Source organism: Leuresthes tenuis, unplaced genomic scaffold (assembly GCF_036924035.1).
Source record: "Leuresthes tenuis unplaced genomic scaffold, fLeuTen1.0.hap1 SCAF_15, whole genome shotgun sequence".
Lineage (NCBI taxonomy): Eukaryota > Metazoa > Chordata > Actinopteri > Atheriniformes > Atherinopsidae > Leuresthes > Leuresthes tenuis.
Window position 1 is genome coordinate 6,554,472 of NW_027325369.1, and position 11,482 is coordinate 6,565,953.

Consider the following 11,482-nt stretch of genomic DNA (forward strand, 5'->3'; position numbering starts at 1 on the left):
TCCGGTGGAAACCGATAGGTTTGTTGGAAAACCTACATTTTAGTCAGAAAAACCTTCTTCTTCTCCATGTGAAAAGGCCATTGGAAATACTTGTTGAAACTTTGGACGGCTTGTGGACAACGTTACGGCGGGAGCTCGTTGATGAAAGCCCGTGCGGGTAAAAGAACTTCACGGTAAGCAAGCAAGCTAACGTTGCTAATTACGTGCAGTTGAACTTTATGGATGCATACCATGAAGAGCTAGTTTGTGGAAAGAGAGAAACGAAAATGACAGAGAAGGCTGTCTTGGAAAAAGTGCATCGATTAACTCAATCCAGGAATGCTAAATTGGGGCATCTAACTAGCCAAGCTATCGAGATCGAACGGCTAATGGACGACGATGCAAATGTAAACGAAGTCCAATTGAAATTACGTTTGGATTATCATGACTCTCTGGAGGAATGGTGCAAGATAAATGATGCTTTAACAAGATTCTTGTGCGAAGAAGAACTAGAAAAAGATCGGACTTCATGGTTTGAACCTAAGTTGATGCACAATCGTGGATTTATGCAACATGTGGAGATGTGGATAAAAGAAGCTGATGATCGTGCTAAACAAGCTAAAGAACGTGATGCAGACATACAGCCTGCGGACAGTGTATCATTGGCGTCAGCAGCTAAAAACCATAGGAGTAGACAGCGAGGTTCGGTTGCTGGGAGCAAGGTGTCCACTGCTTCTTCAGCGCGCCTCAAAGCAGAAGTGGAGAGAGCTTCGCTGTTGGCAAAGGCTGCAGCGCTTAAACAAAAGCAAGATCTCGAACGTCAAGAAGCCGAGCTTAAAGCAAAAAGAAGTTTTGGATCTGCAAACTGCCATTGCAGCCTCTGATGCTAAACTCGAAGTTTTAGAAAATTATGAGGGTGAACATCTATCACATGTAAGTGCAGGAGAAGGCTGGACTATGGATTCTGGATACATACAAGTACCTGTGAGTCAAAATCCAGTTGGCGACATAAGGAACGAACATGGTGAGTTCAAGCCACTGCAACGTCAATTTACCACATGGCAACAGGCCAGTGACAATCTTGTGACAGGTGATCGCACTGTGGAGACACTCTGTAGTGTTATGTCAAGACAGAACAACATCATAGAGCTAATGGTCAAACAACAGAGAATGATGTCACTGCCTCCATTAGACATCCCTATTTTCAGCGGTGATCCTCTGGATTACAACTCATTTGTGAGAGCCTTTGAGCATGGCGTAGAATCCCGCACTGAGAGCTTTAAAGACCGTCTCTATTACTTGGAGCAGTTCACTGATGGACAGCCAAAGGAGCTGATAAAGAGTTGCCTTCACATGCATCCAGATGCAGGCTACCAAAGGGCTAAACAGCTACTAAAAGAGCATTTTGGAAACGATTATAAAATCGCCATAGCCTACATGAACAAAGTGTTGGATTGGACACCTATCAAGCCAGAAGATGCAGAGTCTCTGAACGCCTTTTCACTCTTCTTGACAGCATGCTGCAATACCATGACTGAAGTGTGTTACATGGAAGAACTGGACAATGTTGCAAACTTGAAGACTATTGTTGCAAAGCTTCCATTCAAGCTGGGTGAAAGGTGGAGAAACGTTGTGTGTCGCATACAAGAGGAATGTGATAGAAGAGTCAAGTTTAAGGATTTGGCAGACTTTATTCACAAACAGGTCAAAGTTGCTCTTAATCCTGTCTTTGGGCACATAAAAGATAACATGGCAGCTAAAATGTCATCACCTAAACAAAGCAATTACAAAGGACAGAAAAAAGGCATAGTCAGGAAGTCTTTCACTAAAAGTGCTGTAAAGCTGGAACAGAGGGCTGCAGAACAAGTGGAATGCTCATCTCTTGTGTTACCATCAACACCGACTTGTCTCTTCTGTAAAGGTGAACATGTCATGGAGACTTGTAACAAACTTAAAAGCAAGCCTCACAAAGAGAAATTGGAATTTTTGAGGAGCAAGGGACTTTGTTTCAGTTGTCTAAAGCATGGACACGTGAGTATGCAAAGCAAAAGAGAGCTGTGAGGTGTGTTCTTTAACACATCACACACTTCTGCACATCAAGAAAAAGGATGTAGTAGCGGATGCAGAAAAAAGAAAAAATGATAGTGACGGTCACACAGTCTTAAGCGCATTCGTCTGCACCCAGTCTGAGGGTCGTGAGCTCACTGGGGCCAGGGAGGATGACTGCACGCTTGCAATAGTTCCTGTCCAAGTCAAGTCCAAGTTTGGAAGTGAGATAGTGAGGACGTATGCCTTCCTAGATCCGGGCAGCTCTGCCACGTTTGTACCGAGGCACTGATGAACGGTTTGAAGCTTTGTGGACGAAAGACGAACATGCTGCTGAGAACCATGAATGAAGAGAAACCTGTCAGTACTTGCGTGGTATCCGGCCTGGAAGTCAGTTGTTTGTCAGGTGATGAGTTTATTGATCTACCAGATGCTTTCACGCACAAGACAATACCTGTAGGGAAAGAAAACATACCTCAACCAAGGGATCTTGAAAGGTGGCCTCACCTTAAAGAAATACAACTGCCTCAGATCGAAGCTGATATTGGACTGCTCATTGGAGCAAATGTGCCGAAAGCTATGGAGCCGTGGGAGATAGTGAGCAGCTTTGGTAATAGACCATATGCTGTAAGAACCAAGCTTGGCTGGACTGTGAACGGACTATTGAGGGAAAGATGCAGTTGGACAGATAAAAGGGGACTTACCAAGATCATGGCAAACCGCATCTCTGTGGCAAGTTTGGAGAACTTGTGGCTTCAACAATTTCAGATGGATTTCCCAGAGGGAGGAAAACACGATGAAGTGGAAATGTCTAAAGAAGATCACCAGGTCATGGACATGGTCATGGAGTCCACTAAACTGGTTGATGGCCACTACGTCATATCATATGTTTGCCTGTGAAGAAGAGACCGGTCAACATGTCAAATAACTGGATCATGGCTGAGCAGCGAGCACAAAATTTAAAAAGGAAACTTATCAGGAATGACTGCTTTCACAAAGAGTACACAGACTTCATGGAAGATATCCTTCAGAAGGGCTATGCCGTCCAACTGTCTGGTGAAGAATTGGAGCATGAGGAAGGTAAAGTGTGGTATATTCCACATACTGCTGTATATCACCCTGTGAAGCAGAAACTGAGAGTGGTGTTCGACTGCGCAGCTTCCTATCAGGGAACATCATTAAATGACCGACTCTTGCAGGGCCCTGATTTAACTAGCAGTCTGATTGGCGTCGTCATCAGATTCAGACAAGAACCTGTTGCGATCATGGCGGACATTGAAGCAATGTTTCACCAGGTTAAAGTGGCAGATGAAGACTCCAACTTGCTGAGGTTTCTTTGGTGGCCAGGTGGAGACTATAATCAGGCTCTGGCTGAACACAAGATGACTGTTCACCTGTTTGGAGCCACTTCCTCTCCCAGCTGCTCCAGTTTTGCACTGAGGAAGTGTGCTGAAGACCAGAGTCAACTGTTCAGAGCTGAGGTTGTGCAGACAGTTCTACAGAATTTTTATGTTGATGACTGCCTCAAGTCTGTCGCTACAGAAGATGAAGCCATAACGATGTGCCAAGACCTCATGAAAATATGTGGCCATGGAGGCTTTCGTCTCAACAAATGGGTAAGCAACTGCCGAAAAGTGCTTGACTCCATCCCAAAGTCTGAACTGGCAAAGGAGATGAAAACCCTGGACCTTGATCAAGAGGAACTTCCTATGGAGAGAGCTCTGGGTCTCAATTGGTGTGTAGAGTCTGAGACATTTAAGTTTAAAATCACCATCAGGGACCGACCATTTACAAGAAGGGGACTTCTCTCAGTCGTTGGATCTGTATATGATCCACTGGGCGTGCTAGCACCTGTGGTTTTGCCAGCAAAGACCATTCTCCAGGAGTTGTGCAGGTGGAAGATTGGATGGGATGATGACTTACCTGAGCACATCAAAAAGAGGTGGTGCGACTGGTTAGTCAGTCTTCCTGCTTTAGAGCACTTCAGTTTTCCCAGATGTCTGAAGCCCGACGGTTTTGGAGATTGTGCATTTGCACAATTGCATCACTTCGCTGATGCAAGCGAGTACGCATATGGATCAGTCAGTTACGTTCTCATGAAGAACACTAATAAGGAAATGCATTGTGCATTCTTGATGGGCAAGTCCAGAGTGGCACCTCTCAGGTCGCCCACCATTCCACGGATGGAGCTGACTGCTGCTACAGTAGCAGTGAAAATGGATGGCATCCTGAGACGAGAGTTGCAATTTGACCTTGCACAATCAATATTTTGGACTGACAGTACAGTAGTACTAAAGTATTTGCAAAATGAGGGAACACGTTACAGAACGTTTGTGGCAAACAGAGTGTCAGCCATTTTGAAAGGTTCTGATGTGGAACAATGGAGACACTTTGGTACTGACAAGAATCCAGCTGACTGCGCCTCTAGAGGGCAAAGAGTGGGTGACTTCATGAAGAACACAAGTTGGATTTCAGGTCCAGAGTTCATTTGCAGTCCAGTTGAGTGCTGGCCAAAGAGTCCGTTGAGCAGTACAGAAATTGCTTTGGATGATCCTGAGATCAAAAGAGTTACAGTAAACACCATAGGTGTGGAAGAAAGTGTAACTCCATTCAAGAAACTGATCCACTACTTCTCATCATGGATAAAGTTGAAACGGACTGTGGCGTGGTTCTTGAAGTTTCAAGCTTTGCTTTGGAACCTCTGTCAAAGAAGAAAAGAGCTGTGTACAGTCAGTGAGAAAGCGAGCTTGAACAGCAGTCAGCAGCTGATTCGAAGACAGATGGACTCCTTTAAAGAAAGCTATAAAGGCACACATTTCAGTGGAAAAACTGGATAAGGCGGAGCTTCACATTATCAGATTCTGTCAGCAGGAGAAATTCTCAGAAGAAATTGCAGCTCTGATCAAAAGACAAAATGTCAAGGGCAGCAGCTCCTTGTACAAGCTGAACCCTATACTTCAGGACCGTGTGCTGCGAGTTGGTGGGAGGCTGAGTCGGGCAGCCATGCCAGTGAACAACAAGCAACCTATCATTTTGTCCAGAAGCTTTCACATTGCGGAGTTGGTTCTTCAACAAATTCATAAAGAAACTGGGCATGGAGGGCGCAACCACATGCTCTCTGAGTTGCACCAGAAGTTTTGGATCACGAGTGCCAACACAGCTATTAGAAAGATATGTGGAAGATGTGTGACATGTCGTCGCTTACATGGTAAAGCTGGGAAACAACTCATGGCCGACCTCCCAATGCAGCGAGTGTTACCAGATGATCCACCCTTCACAAAAGTTGGGGTGGACTACTTCGGATCATTCAAAGTGAAACAGGGAAGAAGCCTCATAAAAAGGTATGGAGTCATATTCACTTGCATGGCTGTGCGCGCAGTGCATATTGAGCTCGCTTCCTCATTAGACACAGATTCATGCATAAACGCACTCCGGCGATTTATCGCACGGCGAGGTCAAGTGGAAGAGATTCGCTCAGATAACGGGACGAATTTCATTGGAGCCAGCCGTGAGTTGAAGGCGTCCATTGCTGACTGGAATTCCTCTGAGTTTCAGCATCTGTTCCATCAACACAAAATCAGATGGACATTCAACCCCCCCGCTGCATCGCATCATGGAGGCACATGGGAGCGACTGATAAGATCAGTAAGAAAGGTCCTGAACTCCACTCTGAAAGAACAACTCGTCAATGAAGAAAGCCTTTACACAGTTCTGTGTGAGGCAGAGTCAATCATCAATAGCGGACCTATCACAAAGGCGTCCAATGACCCAAACGATTTGGAGGCACTGACGCCTAATCATCTCCTACTTTTGAAAACAAAACCAAACTTACCTCCAGGATTGTTTGACAAAGATGACCTCTACGCAAGGCATAGGTGGAGACAGGTACAATATGTGTCCAACCTGTTTTGGAAGAGGTGGATCAAAGAATACCTGCCTCAACTCCAGGAGCGTCAGCGATGGGCCACAACTTCCCGAAACTTCACAGAAGGAGACGTGGTTCTTCTCGTGGCTGACTGTGCGCCGAGGAATTCATGGATTATGGGAAAGATCATTGAGACTGTTCCAGATAAGAAGGGTCTTGTTCGCAGAGTTCGGATAAAGACAAAAACTAACATCTTGGACAGACCCATTACAAAGATCTGTCTGCTTGTGGAATCTGATTGGGCCAGTGGTAAAGATTGAGCTCCCACGATGAGTCAAGTGCTGGTAACCTCTGGCTCTTTCTCTTTCTGCCTCTTACGTCTTTCTTTTAAAAAATTTTCTCCACAGCTGATGAAGACTAAGATTGGCTGCTAACGGGCATTATATCCTTGTTTGAAACTGATTTACACAACAGTGGACATTTCATATGCCTATTAAAGGCACTCTTTTGTGTTTGAAAGTTGTATGTTTGGAAATTGTGGTAATTGTTCTAAGTTACATGATTAAAACAATTAGGGGCCGGTAATGTAGGTGCCATGTGATTGATATAAATCATAGTACATTTTAGTTCATTATGGAGAATGTATTTGGATTTCATGGCAGTTTAATGATTTAATTGAATTTAAAGATAAGTTAATTGAAGTTATGATTATTATTTATTTATCATTTGTACATAAACTCATAATTTCAGTGAAGCAGATGACAGTAAGCATCTGTATCTTTAAGAAGGTAGCGGTTCAAGGCATCGTGATTAGGCACTGGGCTGTGTGGATCATGGGAGAGTGACAGGAGCACACGGTTTTTCTGACCGTGTTGATAATTGAGTTGATATCGTGCTAGAAAACGAAGTGTGTATATAATTGGTTACAGTGTCCGTAGAAAACCTGTGCTTTTTGGTTTTGTACTTTGGCGAATAAACTTGTAAAATAAGTCATCGTGGAGGACACACTTCTTTCATGGTTTCGCTTTGGACAACACGCGTCAGCCATAAACTCCGGTGGAAACCGATAGGTTTGTTGGAAAACCTACACACAGTATGGGACTTTGTTCACACTACATCAAGTCCTCATTACCCGCAGTCTAACGGGTTAGTGGAAAAGTCAGTCCAGACAGTGAAGAGGCTGAGGGGCAAGGCACGAGACAGTGACACTGACTTCTACCAGAGCCTGCTTGTATACCGCACAACTCCACTTGAGTGTGGTGTGTCACCTGCTCAGCTCCTCATGGGACGACGCTTGAGATCAAACCCGCCCATCCAGAATGATCTGCTTAAAACAAAAGAGGGAAACCGTGTGAAGAGGAGCAGCAAAAAGCAAAGCAGAAGTTCTACTATGACAGAGGAACAAAGAGCCTACCTGAACTGCATGCTGGGAACCAAGTGAGGTTTAAAGACAAAACAAACACATGGGCACAGAAAGCAAATGTTCTAAGTGAAGTTCAACCAAGGTTATATACCATTCAGACAGAAGATGGAACTCTCCTGAGATGAAATCACAGAGATCTTCTCAAGGGATCTGCACCAGTTGAACAGAGGCTCGAGGCTGCTGAAGAACCCCAACCCACACTCGAGACCCCATCATCTGAGAAACCTAATCACATGCATGAACACTCAGAAAATCAAGAAATGTAAAGCCACCTGAGTGTCTCAGTGAACAGATTTAAATGTGTTTATATGTTGATTGTGAGGTTATTATGTCATATCTCTTTAAGTGTTAGTACAGACTGAGGTTAGTGCAAGCTGGTTGTGTCATTAACTTTAAGTTGACTGAATTTAGCTTAACAAGTCAAAAAAAGAGATGTAATTCTTTATTCCTGATATAAAGGCAGACAAGATGTCAGATTAGAGTGAGAGTTTATGTTTATAATTGAAAAATGTTTTGAAAAACAAAAATAAGGAAGTAAAAGTGACCAAGTGTGGTTGCAAATCTGAACGTCGTGGAAGGTGCAACTGCTACCGCTTTGGTCTTTGTTCTGACTCCTGTCAGTGTCTTAATAATGTTTAGTGCCTCTAGTGGCATGGCAGAGTTTTGTGCCTGAAAATGTCTGACTTCAGAAGTGATTTAACACATAACACATAACACATGCAGATTGTGCTTCACCACAGAGTGGTTGTTGTTTAAGCCTTGGAGTAGATCCATCAGTAAGTATAGCTGCTGTTAGCTCATTTTGTTGTTAGCTCAGTTGTTCAAAGTGCATTACAGTTAAAAACCTTTTATTTTAGTTTGAGAAATAGTGGTTGGTGAAACAATGCTAATGCTAACAGGTTCGTAGCTAGTAGCATAAGCAGATTCAATTCAGCCCTCATTCATGTTACATGTTATGTTTGTGTGAAACATTATTGCCATTTACTGTGTTTACGCTGTTACTTACCTGTAAGAGCATACTGTGAAGATGTGTGTATGCCTCATGTAATATTGTGTTGTACTTACCTGGTTTATAACCTGAAAGAAAGAAGAAAGTGTGACCAGAGTTGTTGCATACATTTCATTTAATTGTAACATTTTGTGTATTTTCATTGTGTTGCAGTTTTACAAAAAAGTCTCAGAAGATTTCAGTAAATCGCTCTCAACGTGGAATCACGCTTACTGGGTCTTTCTTGTTAGCTATCTGTCTACAAATACAGCTCACGTATTATCCAGGGCAGAATAGTTTTACTTGCACAGCACTGTTTAGCTGCAGATGTGAAGATTAAGCTAATTTCCATATATTAGTTAGAGCATGTTTTAGATTATATATTTTAACACAACTGTCATGCTGTACAAATTATATGTACAGTTAGCAAAGGGTTCAGCTCCTCATGAGCAAATAAACTGACCGTTTTTGTACATTTGTAGTAAACATTTTGCTGGAATAATGTTGTGTTTATGCATATTTTGTACATTATTTTAGAAAATCTTCTGAATGAATGGCAGAAAGAGATATAAAAAGGATTTCTGATCTATAAATTAGAAGTTTCCAGAGTTAAATACCTAGCATTTGACACAATCGTTGAAATCTGTCCAGGAAATGATATTCTGACGTAAGCGGCGGTTGGAAATTGTGGCCATCTTTAAAAATGGGTGCCATTTTGGAATTTACGTGGCTAGTCTGATTTTTATTTTTGTTTCCTTTCTTTTCTTTTTTTGGGGGGGATTTTTTCAAAAGAATGACCTCAGAGGTACATTCAGTCAAATTTTGGTGCTTCTTTCCAGATGTGAAAGATTTGTTTGCTAATCTGCTCTACTAAGAGATCCGCTGAGCCACAGGTGAGTAGAATGAGCAATCGCTGCCTAGCAAAGTGACACGCCTTGGTGAAAACAGATTGACAGAGGAAGATGGACAAGAATCACAAGAGAAAGAAAAAGAGAACAGAAGGAAAGGGAGGCAAATGAAAGAAAGTAAGAGCATTTCTCAAGGTATTAGGACAAAATAGCAGTTATCCATAAGATAAGCACTTCAGTAAAACTAATTTTAAAAAAAGCTTCAAATTGCAAACAGATTGCTCCCTTCAAAGGGAACATAAATATTGGATTCCATGGTAATGGTAAAACGGTCAAGGCAGTTAAGTCTAGGTTCCTGTCTTGTTATGTGCCCAAAAAATTAGGTAAAGTGACTTCCTGAATTTACTGAATACCATTTGGGGTCAAATTGGCATACAACTTAATTTCTGTTGTCCACACCTTAATCCCATTGAGAATTTTTAAAATGTGCAGGAGAAGACTATATGCCGTGATTTGACTCTCATCAATACAAGTTCTTGGTGAAAAAAGACTACATAAGCTTATTAAAACTATGCTGAGATGAGTATTTACTCTTTTTTTTTTATTCAACCAGGCAGTGTCTGTTAACTGTTGCAGAGTCACTTTTACATATGCTGCACTGAATTCGTAAAAAAATATTCCCCCCAATTTGCATATTCACTGATCCTTGAATACTGAATAGGTATTATGCCTAAAATTATCTTCAAGCTATTTTAATAGAAAAACTAATTATGTTTATGTAAAAAGGAAAAAAAATGTATCTACATATGAACTATGCAATTCTGATGAACAGAGATTAGATTTTGGGTACTTAATCAATGCCCAGAGGAAGTCGAAGTTCTTACTGTAGAAGTAGGGCTGCTCTCACAATGGCCAAAGTCAAAGATGAGAAGGCAAAATAAATGCTCATTGAGTCAAGTACGTGCACGTAGCAATGGAGAGAACATTAATCCTTTGCAGGCTGTCCATGAATGTGGACACTCATCACAATCCAGCCCTCTATAGCTGCACTGCAGACTTGTATCTCCTGCTCTCCTTTATAAATTGATTTCTGTCTTTCAACCCCCTCTGATGGATTGGTCCCTGATGGTATTGTTACCTCACTGTTGTAAAATGGCAGCTTTGGAGGAAAAGCTCTCACTCTTCAACACTGATGGGCTGAACAAATTAACAGCATTTTAGATTACAATCAAATTTTGTCAGTGGAAGGACGAAAAAAATAAACTAGTGAACACAGGCCATCAGCAAAATCAGACTGTGAATGTTTGTTGGGAATTCATCTAAGGAGAGAAAAATGGCTTTCCCAGCATTTTAATTTCTGTATAGATTGAATCACAATACATTTCAGGTTTATATGTTCTCACCCATCCCCACTGCATCACTCTTACCTTGGGGAGTGTTTCCTTTCTGAGCTGAGGCTCATTAACTCAACACTGCACTCAGGGAATTCACTGGGACCAACAGCCAATATTGATCTCAGTCCAGAACAACTCGAATATAATGAATAATTTTCACTGTGTAGACTTTGTTGTGTAACAATGGCACACTACTATCTAACAGTGTGTATGCTGTTTATTTTCTTTACAACAAAATTCAAATTACAACACTTTAACACTTAAATTTTTTTCACAAGGCAGTTATTTTAGGCACTGTGAAATAAGCCTGATAATCTTAAAGATTGCATTTGATGAATTGATGGATTAACTGACTATCTAAGGGAAAAACAGAAGCTTGTATTAGGAAACATCACATTTAACTTTTATCTAAACCTGTACCCCTTTTGAGAAAATTTGTAGGCAAATTGAATGTGATTTAACAATTATTTCTTGTTAGAAAAAAACAAACTAACCAAAAAACATAGTAAATCCCCAAAGAGAGAGAGTCTGAACAGGGGGGGCAGTTTTAATTTGTATTTAGAGGCCTTGGGAATGGTTCATGTAACATGGTTCATCTAAGATTCCTGCCAATAGAGAGTATTGTTGAAATTAATGAAGAAGAGACAGAAACAAGATAGATTTAAAGACTGTAGAAACGCACATAGCGTCTGTGTAAACTTTTTTAAAATTACCTCATGATTCACTCTATTTATATTAATTCTTTCTATTATTTAGCTGCTTCAGTCTCCAGCACGTGTCGTCTTCATGCTAGCTTACCGAAGAAGCACTGGTTGTGAAATGGCCAAGAGTCAGTTTATGTCAAAAAGGTTCATTTCAGTGTCGACATTTATGGCGGCTTGGTGAGATGCATGAACTTGGCTCACTGAGAGATTTCTGAAAGAATATTTAGAAAGACAA